This window comes from Petaurus breviceps, unplaced genomic scaffold (assembly GCF_028583685.1).
Source record: "Petaurus breviceps papuanus isolate PSGF00001 unplaced genomic scaffold, PetGlider_PUasm1.0 37, whole genome shotgun sequence".
In the NCBI taxonomy this organism is placed as follows: Eukaryota; Metazoa; Chordata; class Mammalia; order Diprotodontia; family Petauridae; genus Petaurus; species Petaurus breviceps.
This window is the reverse complement of record NW_027186296.1, coordinates 37,010,815-37,027,900: the sequence shown is the minus strand read 5'-3', so window position 1 is coordinate 37,027,900 and position 17,086 is coordinate 37,010,815. Positions and strand designations below refer to the sequence as shown.

Below are 17,086 nucleotides of genomic sequence, written 5' to 3'. Positions count from 1 at the left end.
GATAGATAGATAGATAGATAGATAGATAGATAGATAGATAGATAGATGGATAGATAGATAGATAGATAGATAGATAGATAGATAGATAGATGGATGGATGGATAGATAGATGGATGGATATATAGGTAGAAACATCTATTAAGCACCTACCATGCACTAAGCACTGTGCTCAGTGCTAGGGATACAAAAACAAGAAAATAAGACAGTCCTTACTTTCAAGAAGTGTACGTTTTAATAAGGAAAAGGTAAACATAAAGGAGAGCTAGAGGGAAGGTGGAGGGGACAGAGAAGGTGGGGAGGGTGCCCTTACTAGGGCAACTCAGGTAGCCTGTGAGAAAGGGGAGCAGACTAGAGAGTGAGCTGCAAACGAGTGAATCATATCTCATACTGTAGAATTTCCAGGGAAATACATACCAATCAGTGATTAGGCTTCAGGGTGGAGTCAACCTCACTTAAAAAAACCCCAAACCAAAAAAAAGCCTTTTGATTTTCAAAGTGCTCAGTTCTACACACCTGGAGAGAGGTAGAGTAGACCAAGGGAGTAGGGAGCAAGCTAAGTGGCTTGTGGGAGACTGAGGTTTCCGGAGTGAGCCTTCATACCCCAGAAATTGGCCAATGCTACAAATCGGGGCTCAACGGATTATTTTGTTGACTGTCTAGGCTTAAGGAAGTGTTAATAATACAGATTAAATATAATAGCGCGTCCTACATTCCTAATCCCACCTCCACATTGGTTTTAAACATTAGCCAGCCCACCTCTGGATGTCCTCAGAGGATTTACAATCCACTTGGGAAAATAAGATCTATACAGACATAAAAATAGAGCCAGCAACAGTTTTATGGATCTCTGCTCTCATCCAGCTGTTCCAAACAGGTCCCCTTAATACCCTTTCATCCTGTGAGAACTTTGTGATGTTCTTCCTCAAGTCCTTCGTAGAGGGTCTACTCCATCATGTCTGGACCCTCCCTCTGACACTCTGGACATCTGTAGACTATGAAGAGTTAATTTCTCTTTATTACTTGATTGGCCCACCTCCTCTGATGGTTGTGCATTTCTCTCTGTTGATATCCTTTATGCCTCATAAATCTTGGTAATATGTTGCTGCCTACTCATACCCATACCATGAACCTCTCCATTTTCTCTTAGATTGCTCCTTGCGGGCAGGAGCTGTCTTTTGTCTCCTTTTGTATCCCCAGCACTTAGTACAATGTCTGGGAGATAGTAGGCACTTTAATGAATTGAATTGAGTTACTAGTCTAGTATTCCTTGCCCAAACGGCCTCATTTTTATTTTGTTTGTACAGGATGTCCCAAAAGTCTTAGGGCAGTCTTAAGCTATTAAAGCTTTAATATAATAGCTTGTTGTTGTTATTCAATCATGTAAGACTCTTCATGACCCCATTTGAGGTTTTCTTGGCAAAGACACTGGAACAGTTTGCCATTTCCTTCTCTAGCTTGTGTTATAGATGAGGAACTGAGGCAAACAGGGTGAAAAGATTTGCCCAGGGTCACACAGTTTGAGACTGGATTTGAACTCAGAAAGATGAATCTCCCTGACTTTCAGCACTCATATCTACTGAACCACCTAGCTGCCCCTTTAATGGCTTAAGATTGCCCTAAGATTTTTTATTATTTTTTATATTATATATTTATATAATATATAATTCATATAATATTATATATAATTTATATAATATATTATATTTTTAATGATACATATTATTATATATGTACTTATGTATGCTCATGATGTTATCCCCATTAGAATGTAAGCTTAGATGCTCAGACCACTAATTTAACATTCATTCTGGTACATCACGCTGTTTCCCCTATTTTTCAAATGTATAGTAATGTTGTTATTTTAAAAACATAACCCAAAACTTAGGTCTGAATTCCATTTTTGACCCTTATTAGTTGTCGGACATTCGGTGGGCTTCTCTACCTCTCTTTGTCTCTACATCAAATAATAATGCCTCCACTTCATTTCTCAGTGCTCATCACAAAAACCTGCCTTGTCTCTACTACTGCAATAACCTTCTGGCTATCTTCTACTCACCTGTCAAGCTGGTTTTCCTAAAGCATGAGTGTGATCATGTCATCCCTATTCAATCAGTTCCAGTGGCTCCCTATTGCCTCCAAGACCAAATATAAAATTCTCTGGTTTTTAAAACTCTCTATTATCTTGTTCCTTCCTAGCTTCCCAATCTTCCTATACCTTATACCACTCTGCCACTCCATAGACTCTGTGGTCCTTGGCACTGGCCTCCCTACTGTTCCTCCATCTCCAGATTCTGGGCGTTTTTAATTGACTGTCTCTCGTTGCCTTAAACTCTCTCCTTTCTTATCCCTGTCTTCGTTTCTCTCCTTTCCTTCAGATTTCAGCTGAAGTTCCACCTTCTAGAAGGTGGGATCTTTCTTGATTCCACTATTAATAATGCTAATGACTTCTTTCTTTTGATTATCTCTGATTTATCCTGTAAAAGGTGTCCTAAAAGTTTTAGTGCAGTTTTAAGTGATTAAAGCTAAGACTTATGAGATGCATTTTAGTGTATAACTTGTTTGTAAGTAGTTCTGCATATGTTGCTTCCTCATTAGTCTACTGGCCTCTAGAGGGCAGGAACTGTCTCTTGCCTTCCTTCGAATCCCCAAGCACAGCGCCTAGCATATAGTAGGTACATAATAAATTTGTTGACTGGCTACTTCACCTGTAAAATGGGCATAAGAATTCTTGCCCTACCCTCTAAGTCAGTGGTATCAGATCCAAATAGGAATTAGGCATATGACACTAAATCTCCCTGGGGACTACATGTTGACTTAGAAAACCACACATTAATATTATATATGTTTTGTTATATTTTTATTTATTTTTAAAAATATTTCTCAGTTACATTTTAATCTGCTTGGGGTCACTTTTTGGAGCTTTGTGGGACTTATTACTAACCCTTGTCTTCTGCCTGGGACAAGCCTCCTTGATGTAGGTAAGCATTGTCTTAGATCAAAATTGGGTCTCTCTTGGACTGTAAGTGCTAGTTAGATTGGAGATTAGATTGGCTGGGAGATTTTACCCTTTGGGTTAGGCTACCTGGAAACACATGCTTCATAAATGTCTTTTGGAGAAGGAAGGTGGCAGGGAACAGGGGAGGAGAAGCATTCTCTCTCCAGGGAATCCATAGTGGAGTATTTCCCAAGCTTGACCCATGAGGAACCTTACTCCATAATGCTTATTATTGCCTAAAGCAGCATGGCACTGAGGCTTTGGGGAGATGGGTTGCCAAAAAAGTGACTTAACTACAAGAAGGATATTTCATTCACTTCCCAAGCTCACAAATCCCTTGCTTTTTAAAGAGAGTGTTTGTTTGTTTTGGGCTTCAAAAAAAATACTCTTGCTTTCCCCATCTCTCTTCTCTGTCCCTTTTCTTCTCCCCTACGATTTGGGGCCAATGGGCCCAAGGGTATTCTTTCAGGCAAACCATCTCTTCCCTCTTCTCTTTGTTTACTGACATGTAAGCTTTCCTTTCTCCACCCTTACCCCCCCAAACAGAACCACGGTCCTACTGTGGGAAACAGGCTGAGCTCCTCCAGGGCCAAACTGGCCCACAATTATATTGGATTCGATGAAATTCAAACACATAGCACATATATTACACAATAAACCACAGCTATTTCATGGATCAAATTAAGTTTTATTTGGGCAAATTACAACCTTTCTTACAGTTGTGCCTTTGTGAAACCATTCCTTTTTAATAAAACCAAGCCGTTCTGGGGCGCGCTCTCCAAGGGTGCGTTCTCCATTATGGCTTCGATAAAGAGGCAGCAGCTCGGTGGCAGGCTAGGGGAGCAGGGATTGCTGTTGGAGGGGGCTGCAGAGAAGTGGGGAGGGGGGAGGAGCATAAAGCTCATTAATGTTGGTCCCCTTTAAAATGAATTCAGAGCTGAGGTGTTTCTCCCTCTCTCTTCTGGAATGTCTTGCTCCTTCCCGCTTTTATGAGGTTGGCGATGGAACTCAACAGAGAACCTTCTACTCATTAAAAAAAAAAAAGTAAGAAAGCATTTCCCGGAATTCTGGAGGAAACATGAGTCACCCCATCACCCTCTAACTACCGCTTTGCTCCCACTGCTGCAAAACAAAGATCAGTGAATAACCCTGGTCAGAAAACCATGATCAAAAAGCACCAAACAAAGCAAGGAGGGAAAAAATACATATATTATATATATATAAATTGCAGGCCCCAGGGGAGCTGAAGGGGAACAGAATGGGGTTCTTTTGGAAAAGCAACAATACAGATGGAGGAGGAACCGCAGGGAAAGTCTGCAGCCCTCCTGATGACAGAGACTCCAGGAATGCAAACACAGTTGGGTGGAGAAATGGTCAGCGATAGACCGGGAGCTGAGGCAGGAGGAAGAATCTGGCCTGGGAAAGGATGCTGCCGATGGCGGAGAGTCCTCGGCTGACCCCGCTCTTCCCTGTTTCTTTGTTGTGCATGACTGCCTAGGGACTGACCCCCTTGCAGGGTCCTTCCTGCCTCCTTGGATCTCGGACAAGCTGGCCCAAGTCACAATCCAAGCTGCTAGCTCCGAGATTCCAATGGCCCAGAGGTTGTTTCTGGAAAGCCTTAACTTGCTTCCCTTTCCTACCAAGAGGCCAATGGGTGTGGACGTACCACTATTCTCTCTCCTCCTACCCCCAGCAAAGCCTCTTGGGGGAGGAGAGAGAGAGACAGAGACAGACAGAGACAGACAGAGACAGAGAGAGACAGAGAACTATTCCTCTCTTTCCTGACCTGATTTTCTTCCCCTAATGTCCCAGGCAGCCATTTTTTTTCTTATTTCCATATTGGTCCTAAGCCCAATGATCCAGTATGCCACCCCAGGACCAGACTTAAGAATGACAAAGGCCTCTAAACCACTGGGGCCCTCCCTGGAGAGCTCAGTGGTGGTGAAGAAATTTAAAGACATTCCAGGTGAATAACCCAACTCAAGGAGGACTCTGGGAAAAACTGGCTTTGATGATTGCTGCTTAATTCAATTGCAGGCTAAGTTTCCCCTTTAGGGCAAAGGGAAAAATCTTCAGGGAGAAAGAGAACCCTGGCCACTTTCCCCTTTCTTGTGGGGTTGGGAATAGCAGTGACTTCAACTCCTGGACACAGTTCTCTGTTCAAGTATTCTCTCTGGGAGTCTCAGTCCTGGTTTTTAGTAGAGATACTATTGGAAAGATAACAGCATTTTTCTTAATAGCGTACTCTTATGTCTCCATTCTAATGTGTTTTGTTTGGTAGTAGTAGGGGGTGATATAGAAAGGGAAAGGATTAAGGGGGGAAGGAAGAATGGCTGGTAGGTAGGGAGATATATGCTCTCTATTTAATTTTTTGGGAACTTCAACTGCAAAGCTACTAGGTGCTTTCAACAAAACACAGCAACTGGTCTCTACTTTTCTCTATGCTCTGACTATAAAATAAATAGTCCCTCTATGTCTGTGTGCAAATCATTCTGTCACATGGATGGCTCATCACTGAGAAAGTTTCATGCCCAAATTGGAGCCATGTTAGGGCTCTACCCTAAGAGAGCATGCCATAGTGGACAGAACCCTACTCTTGGGGATTAAGAAGTCTGGGATTTGAACTCTCACTCAGATAACTTGCTAGTTATGTGACCCTGCAAAAATCATTCAACCCTCTGGGCTTCAATTTCATCATCTATAAAAATAAGAGGGTTGAACTCGACCTTTAAGTAGGGGTATGCTGGTGGGTGTTTAACCACCAACTGTCCAAAAAGAAATAAATATGAATGACACACTTTTCAGTTTAATCTGTATTATTAGCATTTTCCCACCACTTTTTAAAGTCTAGGCTATCAACAAAAGAACAAATCAAGTCCTGATTATCCAATTTCTGTAGTATGGATGCTTACCTTGAAAATTTAATAATTGACTCCTGAAAGCCAGTTGGAACTGACTCCAGCAAACCACTGGATCCATCCACTAGAATCAGAAGTGGCTAATTTTCTGAACAAGTTAATCTTTACCTTCTCACTCAGTACAGAGACTGATTTTATTCAGAACATGGTGCAGTAGAGAGAGTAGATAAAAACTTGGTGTCAGGAGATCTGAGTTTTAATCTTCCCATCTTCACTTATAGGCAAGTAATTTTACTTCTCCAAATCTTGGTTTACTCAACTATAAAAATGGGCATTCAATTCAATAAGCATTTATTGAGAACTTATTATGTATCATCCTCTTTACTAGGCACTTCATTCGTTCACTAATATCTGACTCCTTATGACCCCATGCACACCAAGCCCTTCTATCCTCCACTATCACTCAGTCTGTCCAAGCGCATACTTGCTGTTTCCATTACACTGTCTATCCATCTCATCCTTTGCCACCCCCTTTTTCTTTTGGCTTCAATATTTCCCAACATCAGGGTCTTTTCCAACAAGTCCTGTCTTTTCATTATGTTGCCAAAGTATTTAAGCTTCAGTTTTACTATTTGTCCTTCCAATTAATTTCTTTAAGTGTTGACTAATTTGACCTCCTTCCTGCCCAAGGGACTCTCAAAAGTCTTCTTTTCCAGCACCACAATTTGAAAGCATTAATTCTGCAGCACTCAGCTTTCCTTACAATCCAACTCTAACAGTCATACATGGGAAAAACCATAGCTTTGACTAGCTGGACCTTTGTTGGCAAGTTGATGTCTCTGCCTTTTATTATGCTGTCTAGATTTGCCATAGCTTTCTTTCCAAGGAACAAGTGTTTTAATTTCATGGCTGTAGTTGTTGTCTGCTGTGATCTTTGAGCTCAAGAGTACAAAATCTGACACTACTTCCATTTCTTCTCCCTCTATTTGACAGAAATTGATAGGACCAGTTGCCACAATCTTTGACTTTTTAATATTAAGCTTCAAGCCAGCTTTTACACTCTCCTCTTTTACCCTCATCAAAAGACTTCTTAATTCTTCATTTTCTGCCATCAGAGTATCATCTGCACATCTGAGATTATTGATAAATCTCTCTCAACAGCCTTCATTTCAGCTTTTGATTCTCCAGTCTAGCATTTTGTATAATGTACTCTGTAAGTTAAATAAATAAGGTGACAATACTTGCCATACCCTTTTCCCTATCTTAAACCAATCAGTTGTTCCATGTTTGGTTCTGACTGTTGCTTCTTGACCCATATACAGGTTCATTAGAAGATGAGTAAGATGATCTATACTCCCATCTCTCTGAGGACTTGCCACTTTTTGTTGTGATCCACACAGTCAAAGACTTTAGTGTAGTTAATGAAGCAGAGGTGGATGTTTTTCTGGAACTCTTGCTTTCTCCATAACTCAGTGAATGTTGGCAATTTGGTCTCTAGTTCCTTTGCCTTTTTGAAGACCAGTCTATACTTCTGGTAATTCTCAGTTCACATATTGTTGAAGCCTAGCTTGCAGAATCTTTTTTTAAAGTTTATTTTTAGTTTACAGTACTCATTTCCACAAGATTTTGAGTTCAAATTTTCTCCCCATCTTTTCCCTACCCACCATCCCAAAACAGTGATTCCCCACTGTATACCTCCTCCCCCAATCTGCTCTCTCCTATATCCTCCCCCTTCCACCCTCTGACTAGCTTGCAGAATCTTAAGCATAACCTTGCTGGAATGTGAAATAAGCACAATTGTTTGGTAATTTGAAAATTCTTTATTATTAGGATGTAAAACAATCATCTTTTCCAATCCAATGGTCCCCCCTGAGTTCTCCAAATTGCTGGCATATTGAGTACAACACTTTAACAGCATACTCTTTCAGGATTTTAAATCACTCAGCTGAAATTCCATCATCTCTGCTAGTCATATTGTTAACATTGTTTTCTAAGGCCCGCTTGACTCCAGATCAGTAACCACACCATTGTGGTTATAGGTGCTATTAAGATCTTGTATAGTTCTTGTGTATATTCTTTTTTTTTTTTTAAAGCAATTGGGGTTAAGTAACTTGCTCAAGGTTACAAGGCCAGGTGTTTCTGGGTGGGTGCTAAGTGTCTGAGCCTGGGATTCAATCTCCAGGTCATCCTGACACTGGAGCTGGTGCTCTTACTCGCTGTGCTACCTGGCCGCTCCACCTCTTCTTAATCTATTCTATTTCTGTTAAGTCCCTACCATTTTTGTCTTTTATCATGCCCATTTTTGCATGAATTGTTCAGTTGATAGCTCTAATATTCTTGAAAAGATTTGTCTTTCCTATTCTGTTGTTTTCTTCTAATTCTTTGCATTGCTCATTTAAGAAACCTTCTTATCTCTCCTTGTTATTCTCTGGAATTCTGCATTCAGGTGGGCACATTGTTCCCTTTCTCCTTTGCATTCTGCTTTCCTTCTTCAGTCAGTAATTTGTGAAGCCTCACCAGACTGCCATTTTGCTTTCTTGTTCCTCTTTTTCTTTGGGATGTTTTTTGTTGCTGCCTCCTGTATAATTCTGCAAATCTTAGTCCATAGTTCTTCAGGCACTCAGTCTACCAGATCTAATCCCTTTAATCTGTTCATAACTTCTACTTCATAAGGTCTAATGGTTTTCCCTACTTTCTTAAATATAAGTCTGAATTTTGCAATAAGAAGTTCAAGATATGAGTCACTGTCAGCTCCAGGTGTTTTTTTTTTTTTAACTGACTGTATAGGGTTCTGGGGAGGCTAGGTGGCACAGTGAATAGAGTCCTGGCTCTGGAGTCAGGAGGACCTGAGTTCAAATCCGGCCTCAGACACTTGACACAAGAACTAGCCGTGTAACCTTGGGCAAGTCACTTAATCCTAATTGCCCTCCAAAAAGTGGGGAAAAAAACAGCAATTCCCTGACTGTATGGGGTTCTTCCATGCCCCGAGATACTCCCTGATTAACAGTTATGACCCCATCTCCCAAGATCCTCCCTGATTTGCAAGCAAATGAAGATGAGGCATAGAGAAAACCAAGAGGAAGATGAAATCATTTCCCTCTACCCTGGCCCACATTCCTAGCCTTTTTTTTTTTAACTAGATCAGCCAGCAACAAAAAAATAAAAACACCCTGATTTTTGCATTGTTTTTGGGACAGTGTAAAAGCACCCTTTCTCCAGATATTCTATTATACTTAACTCATGGACTTGGGAGAAAAGTGTTTTTTAAGCTTTAAAATATTAATGTTATTATTATTATTGTTGTGGCCATTACAATATAGTTATAATTACTGTTACCATTCCCATTCCCATTGTCATCTCCATCACTATCATCATCATCATCATTATTGTATATTTTGCCCCATTCTCTCTTTTATTTTTTTGGAGGGGTAAAGGTAGGGCAATTGGGGTTAAGTGACTTGTCCAAGGTCACACAGCTAGTTTTGTGTTAAGTGTTTGAGACTGGATTTGAACTCAGGTCTTCCTGACTCCAGGGCCTGTGCTCTATTCTACCTAGCTTCCCCCATCTTGCCCCATTATAATTCCCCAATAGATTGTTAGCTTCTGGAGGGCAGGGGCAATGGAAGTACCAGTCTTGTGCCATGTACTTTATGGAGACTCCTCAAAGTGATAGACTGTAATTTTCCCAGCAACAACAAATACCCTTATTTATTATAAACCTAATTCTGTGGGTTCTTCTGCTAAACAGTACAGAGAATTACACAGAGCTAGTGCTTGCCTTCCAATAGCCCACAATAATAATTCCAATAATAATATGCAACAGATGTGTTACTGAAGAGTTGTATTTAAGTGAAATTTTGGGAAATTGAAACCACCGTAAAAGCAAAAGCAGCAGGTACTAAATGCTTTTGAAAGCAAAATGATCCCTTTGTAAAGCCAAGGCTCACCTGTGACAGAGCTATTTCCTAAAATTCAGATCTCATACATTGGATTCGCCTAAAGCATGACTAACCTATACCAATAGCAACAACAAACTTATATATTTGCATGATGCTTTTAACTTTGTAAAACAGAAAATTCCACGTTCTATAACATTTGTCCAGCCCAGCAGCAAATGTGTCAGGCAATATTTGCATGTAGTATCCAAAACATTAGCTCAAGAGTTAGGAGGCCTTGACTTCACTCTTGGTTGAACCACTCCTGGTTCACTATAACTCCCTGGAGGAGTCATTTCGCTTCCAGGCTTCAGTCTTCTCTTTTGTAAAATTAACCATTAAAAAAAAAGTGGGATTAGATACTCTCTAAGGTTCCTTCCAGTTCCGTGATGCCATGATACTGTAACCAGAGTGCCAAAGCCCATTGGTATGGGACTCTCTCCTCGTTGGTGAAGACTAATGCCCCGTGCCTTCATGAAGAGCAGGGTAGAGTTAGTGAAAGCAGAAGAAAGTAGAGCTCTTTGGTTACACCAGTCTTTTCCAGCTTTACAATCTCTTCAGACACTTCTGGCCTCCAGCTTCAAGAGAGAAGAAGGACTATGCCAGCCCTATTTCAGGTTGCCAAAGAGAAATATGATTCAAGGAAGAAGCACATATGAGGAACTGGAAGTCTCCTCCTTGTCCCTATCTCCAGCTTGCTACACTAGAAACTTTGGGGAATTCCCCCTTTGGGTCAGATCTGAGCCTCTCTTGGTTTAGTTAAATTTATCTGAATCTCAATGGGAGATCTCTATCACTCTGTATTGTCTGGTATATATTTTCATATGTATACTTTTCTTTATTTTTTTGCTATTGACTATAATAAATAGGTTTGTTTGCTACTTGTTATGTGTGTTTTTGTTGTGGAACTAGTGGTTGGTAGGAAGAGAGTCAGGCCTTGGAGATAAAAATTGTGTCTACTTTTCTCCATCAATGAACAGTGTTCCAAAATTCACTTTGAACCTCAAAACTACATCTCCCAGATGAAAAATATTTATAAGAGCAGACAGATAAAATTCTAGCCTGGTGCCCCTTCTCTCTGAGGAGAGCAGAGTGGCTGAACTTCTGGACTCAACTTCCTACTTTTTCTCTTGGCAGGAAATCGATTCTCACTTGGACAAGAGTGAGAGAAGAGACGAAAGATGTCTATTCTGCCTCCCTTAGAGTCATACGATGGCAGTCTTATGCTACATGCTGGGGACAGAGATGCAAATTAGAGAAGAATATCAGACAATATGAGAGGCAGTAGGAAGACCTTGGTTCAAATCCTTCTTCTGATTCTTATAAACTGTGTGACCATGGGCAAGTCACAACCTCTCTGAACCTCAGGTAAGGCTCTAAAATTAATATACTAGACTTAATTTACTGGGCCTGAGGCCCTAGATCATGCTTACATTTTATCCCACTGTTTATTTGGGCCATCTCCTTTCCATCCATCCTTGCCTTCTACCTGTTGCTTTGGAAACAGGAATTAATCAATGCCATTATTGCTTCTGGAAAAAGCTTCTCCATTGATTTTTTTTTTACTCCTTTTAATTTTTATTGAATATAATTTATTTTTATATCATCTTTGTTTCTGAATATATCTCTTACCCCTCCCCCACTCAGTGAGTCTAACAGTAAATACATTGTTTCACACCACACCCATAGTCCCCCATCTCTGCAAAGAAGAAAAGGAGATATATTTTCTCATCTCTTCTCTGGGGAGAAATTTGGTCATTGAAATTATTATTCTGCCATTTTTGATATAATATTCTATTGTATTCATATGCCATAATTTGCTTAGTTATTCCCCAAATAATGAGCACCCCTTTCATGTCCAATGCTTCCTTTCCTGCCCTGCCCTTAACTATATGTATATAATATCATATATAAATAATAAGATGTAAGTAATATATGTGTATATATACATATATTCATATACATATGCTTGTATAAATGTAAATATTTCCACATATAAATGTGCATATATGTGTTGTGTGTGTGTGTGTGTGTATAATGGAAGGATACCCTAAAGGAAAGGCTCTAGCAGTTGGGAGGAACAGGAAAGACTTCTTTTACAAGGTGGGAGTTGAGCTGAATCTGGAGGCCAGGGAAGATAGGGGGTAGAGATAAGGAGGGAGACCATTCCACACGCATGGAGCATAGCCAGTAAAAAGGCAAGGAGAGTGGAGGTAAACTGTCCTGTTTGAGGAATAGCAAGTAGCCCCTGGGAGCTGAGTAATATAATACTTGGAGGAAAGGTAAGGAGTCAGGTTATGAAGAGCTTTAAATACAGCCAGAGCATTTTATATTTGATTCTGGAGGTAATAGGGAACCACAGGAGTTTATTGAGTAGGGGAATGATGTGAAGCATTTTAGGAAAATCATTTTGGCAGCTGAGTAGATGATGGATTCGAGTGGGGAAAGACTCGAGGGAGGGAAAAACAATCCCTACCCTTGAAGAGAGAGGGAATTTAGTGTGTTTTCTCCTAAGCACCATGCTTAGCTAAATTCCCTGTCTCTCCAAGCATCCTTTGCCAGGCATTCCAAATACTTCATTTGGTCCCTTGGCATGAAGGCCTCCGGGGGGACAGCTAGACCATAATCTCAGCTGGGACTCTGTGGCCAGTTTTGCAGCTTTCCAGGAGTAGAACTTGTTCCTTTTGAAATGATGGCTATTTTTCTCTGTATGTTTTCCTGGTCTCTGCTGATGCCAGTTGAACAATGGGTCCGGAACTGGAGGTTAGCCCCACTTTTTCACTTGGAAAGTCAAGAGTCCTGGGTTTCAGCTCTCCCTCTGCCACTAACCAATTGTGTCACCTTGGGAAAACAATTTTTCCCTCTTTGGGCCTCAGTTTCCTCATCTGTAAAATGAGCACATTAGACTAAGTAGTCTCTAAAGTCCAACAGAGCTTTAAATTTCTATGACTCTGACTTTGCTGCATGGTCTCCAGTTTCATTTCCCATTTGAAATGGTTTTTAAAAATCCTTGGTTTAAGATGGTTAGATCAGGGTAGAAAAGAGCAGCTCCTGGATCTTCCAGAGAGATAATAGAGGTTATTCATATTGAGTTATCAAATAATAGGATCTTCCCAAAGAGAAACAAAGAACTAGAAAAGATTTATTAGTGACCCCCAAATTTCTTCTAGGACCCAAAGATTCAAATGGGGGTAGAGATCAGTCAAAGATAAGAGTAAGGGGCAGCTAGGTTGGGCAGTGAATAGAGCACAGGCCCTGGAGTCAGGAGGACCTGAGTTCAAATTCAGCCTCAGACACTTAACACAAAACTAGCTGTGTGACCTTGGGCAAGTCACTTAACCCCAATTGCCACTTCCAAAAAAAAAAAAAGCAAAGATAAGAGTAAGATTTCAAATGTGGGAGACTGGGTGAATGGTGGTACCATAGTGAAGTGAAGTCAGGAGGAGCAGACTCAGAGGACAGGTAATGCTCATGGTTTGGGATATGCTGACTTTATGGTGAGAGTGGGACATCCAGGGGGAGATGGCCTAGAGATAGCTGGAAATGTAGGTATGAAGATCAGAGGAGAAGCTGCTGAAAAAACTGGTGAATCATTTGTGTAGGGGTGATCATTAAAAGCATGAGAGTAAATGGCATTGGGGAAGGAGAAAGAATAGACAGAGAAGAAAGCAGAGGACACAACCTCACACAACACCTGCCATATAAGATGGTGCTGGGAAGAAGACAAGGAGCCCTTGGAGACAGAGAAGGAACTCCTGCTTGATAGAAAGCATGTCATCCACTTATGTTTTCCCCTAATACCTTTTGGAAACTGGAGAAAATGGGAATTTTGCCACTTTGGTAGAAGATAGGCAGGCCTAGGTGTGGGAATTGTAGTGGGGGTGGGGGCAGTGGGAGGGAGGGGTATATAGACACTCTAGTATCTCTGCCAAGAATACATCAAATATGGTCATAAAGAGTCGGACCTGACTAAACAGCAACAACAAATTTCCAATCACACCTTCCTCCAACCCTAGACTGCCACCGATAGAATCTTTCCTTCTATATAACAAAGTAGCAGACAAACAGAATAAATGAACACTTAGCCAAATCTGACTGTGTATGCCTCATTCCACACCTATCACCTACCACCTTTCTGCTAAGAATAGGGAAGCACGTTTCATTGCCAGTCCTCTGAAGTCAGGATTGGTCACTACATAGACAGGAGTTCTGCAGTCTTTCAATTCTGTTTATTCTTGGTATTATCATGGTTATTCTCCTGGTTCTGCTTGCTTTGCTCTGCATCAGATCAATTTTGAGGAAATTTTCCACCTCTTTTTTTGAGGTGGCATCTGAATGCTCCAGAAACACAAACTAAGCTTCTCTCAAGAATATATGTCCCCATCCCCAGCTCCTCTTCACATCACATGAATCACAAAGGATTGCTTCTGCTTTGTTTCTAATCCCTTACCCTGAAATGCCAAGTATGTTGGCCTCTCCTTTTCAGCTTGCTGCTGGAGGCTCCATTCAAGCAGGAGGTGGAATAAATGGTGAAGAAACCATAGTGGTTTATAATTTTTCTTAAGCATTTGCCAGACACGAAAGAGTCTGTATGTTGTAGCAGAAAGAGCACTGGTCAGAGGGCCAGGAGGCCTGGGTTTCTGCCCAGCTGCCACTGACTTATGGTGTGACTTCAGCCAAATCACATTGGGGCCTCAGTTTCCTTCCCCATAAAATGAAGAGACTGGCTTAGATGATTTCCTTCAACCCTCCCAATTTTAAGATTTTTGTGATAATAGCAATAAACAGTTGGAGGAGAACCAGCAAAGAAAAGCTTCTCCCTCCATCCCAATGGTGGCTGGAAGGCTCAGTCAGGGCCCTGGAACTGCTACCTAACTCACAACAGATGAAACCATTTTCTCTTGGGCATGCTCAGTGTGTCCTTGGTTGAGGCTGTGGGGGATATTTGAAACTCTAGTGGATTCTACTTTGGAGCTTGGAAATGAAACCACAGCCCAATTACAAGAACACACATGATCTCCATGAAAAGGAAGAATATTTGCCCTACAAAAAATGTAAAAGCTAACAGGGGTGTGAGTGTATGGGCTAGAAAACAGTCTTGAGGAAGAAGGATAGAGACACCAACTTGGACATTTTAGATAATTATTTTCCTTGTTGTCTTGGAAATGACTACTTCCTGTCTTGCCTATGTTGAGTGCTGGGAGAGAACACAATTTCTGCTTTCATTCATTCTCTTTCTGCCCCATCTCCAACCACCACCCTGGAATCAGAGGTCACTATGCAGTAACTAGGGCAAGGTGACTAGGGCTTTGTACCAGGGTCCCTAAAATTTATAAGAACTACCAACAACCTTTCAGTTCTTTAGCAGCATAGAAAACATCAGCACTTAACATTTAGGATTATTATTACTTAATTAATAAGAATAGTTAAAATAAGAAGCTACCAAATGACTGATGGCTCTTCTCCTAAACATTCCCCAGGTGAACTTCTTGGCTGAGCTCTGAACTGCTCTCTCTACCCTAACTCCAGGTGGCTTCTCCCAGCAGTGTGCCTGTGTCTCTGCTTGCCCTTACATCCCCCACTCTCATCAGTCAACTAAATTGAGATTGAGTTCAGAGCAACTTCTTCCAAGTACAAATAAAGCTAGCTATGGGTCTGCTTATTTGTAGAATGTGGGTCCAATAATCCACACTATGCATGGGGGATGGGCCATGACATAGCTCAGGTTTCATAGTTTACAAAATGCTTTCCTCCCGGAAACCCTGTAGAGGAGATAGTATAAATATTTTCATCCCCATTTTACAGATGAGGAAACTCACAGAGATGGAATGACTTAACCTAAGTTATACAGTTAGTAAGTACAGGCTGAACTTATACCTAGAATGATTCATAGTACTAAGTCCCAGGGCTATATCTCCATTGAATACAACACAAGAGATAATTCAGATATTACTTATGTTTAATTTGGAGTACAGGTTGGATTGGAGTAGCAGAAATACTTCCCTATATTTTTGTGATAAGAATATTTTAAGAGTTTGTATTCCTCAAGCAAATAACAAGTTATAGTAAACACAGGCATTCTGAGTGAACAGAGATTAGTATGGGTATTCCATATATAGAGACTAGTATGGGTAATCCATAAAAGGCCATAAAATCCATAAAATCTATAATAGATAAACGATTAGTCTTGGGGTTAGGAAGGGCTGGACCTGACATGTACTTCCTATGTGATCATGAACAAATCATTATATTCTCATACCCCTGGGAAACTCTCTAAAATTAGGAATTACAGATGAGTTAGCAATCTGACCTAAGACCAGAAAGGACCCTAGAAAGACCTCTAGTCCTAGTGTTTAGCAGGCAACCTGGAGTATGGTAAATGCTGCTTTTTGTCCTTTGTATCCCCAGAATTTAGCAGTGTCTTTGTTATTGTTGTTAAGTCGTTTTTCAGTCATGTTTGACTCTTTGTGATCCCTTGGGGTATTTTTTTTTTTGTTGTTGTTGTTGCAAAGATGGTGGAGTGGTTTGCCATTTTCTTCTCTAGCTCATTTTACAGATGAGGAAATTGAGGCAAACAGGAGTAAGTGACTTGCCCAGGGTCACACAGCTAGGAAGTATCTGAGGCCAGATTTGAATTCACAAATTCATGAACTTTGAATTTCTGATTCTATCAGTTTTGTCATTTGGCTGACCAATCTCAATCAATCCACAAACATTTATTAAGTGTCTTCTTGCCTACTATGTTGCTGTTTGTCCTTCATTCTCAAGGAGGACCATGACATCAGGAAGGTGATGCCATAACTTGCAAGTGAATTGGATTTAAGTGAGAGAGGGCCATGCAAAGTCACCAGCCTCACTTTCTCCTTCAGAACCATCTGGGTCCAGTGGCAAGATAAAGATCAGGATGACTGGAGATGGCTCCTCTCGGAGCCATCAGGGCCCAAACAATGACCACTAAGTGGGCTTGGGCTAGGACCTATTGTTGGCCAATCAATGAAAGCCAGAGTGAATTGGGTTTAAGGCATGGTCTTTAAGAAAGAAATCTAGCTCATAAACTCCAGGATATTTTGCTAGGTTTCAGCTGTCAAAATTTATATTCCTTAGGGCAGAACACCCACAGGTTAAGATATGATACCCTATGTGGACAGAGGGAAAGAAAGGAGGGAAGGGAAAAAAAGAGAAGAGAAGGAAAGGGAAGAGAAGGAAGGAAGGAAAGGGAAGAGAAGGGAGGAAGGAAAGGGAAGAGAAGGGAGGAAGGAAGGAAGGAAGGAAGGAAGGAAGGAAGGAAGGAAGGAAGG

At 40.9% G+C, this 17,086-nt stretch overlaps 1 long non-coding RNA gene across 1 annotated transcript in view; it reads right to left on the bottom strand.

The window, feature by feature from the left end:
• Positions 1-7,407: 7,407 nt before the first annotated feature.
• LOC138168532 (uncharacterized) overlaps positions 7,408-17,086 on the bottom strand; it is an 11,167-nt gene continuing 1,488 nt past the window's right edge. Inside the window, exon 3 of the long non-coding RNA XR_011170125.1 lies at positions 7,408-10,396. This is a non-coding gene — a long non-coding RNA (uncharacterized lncRNA). The remainder of the gene's footprint in view (positions 10,397-17,086) is intronic.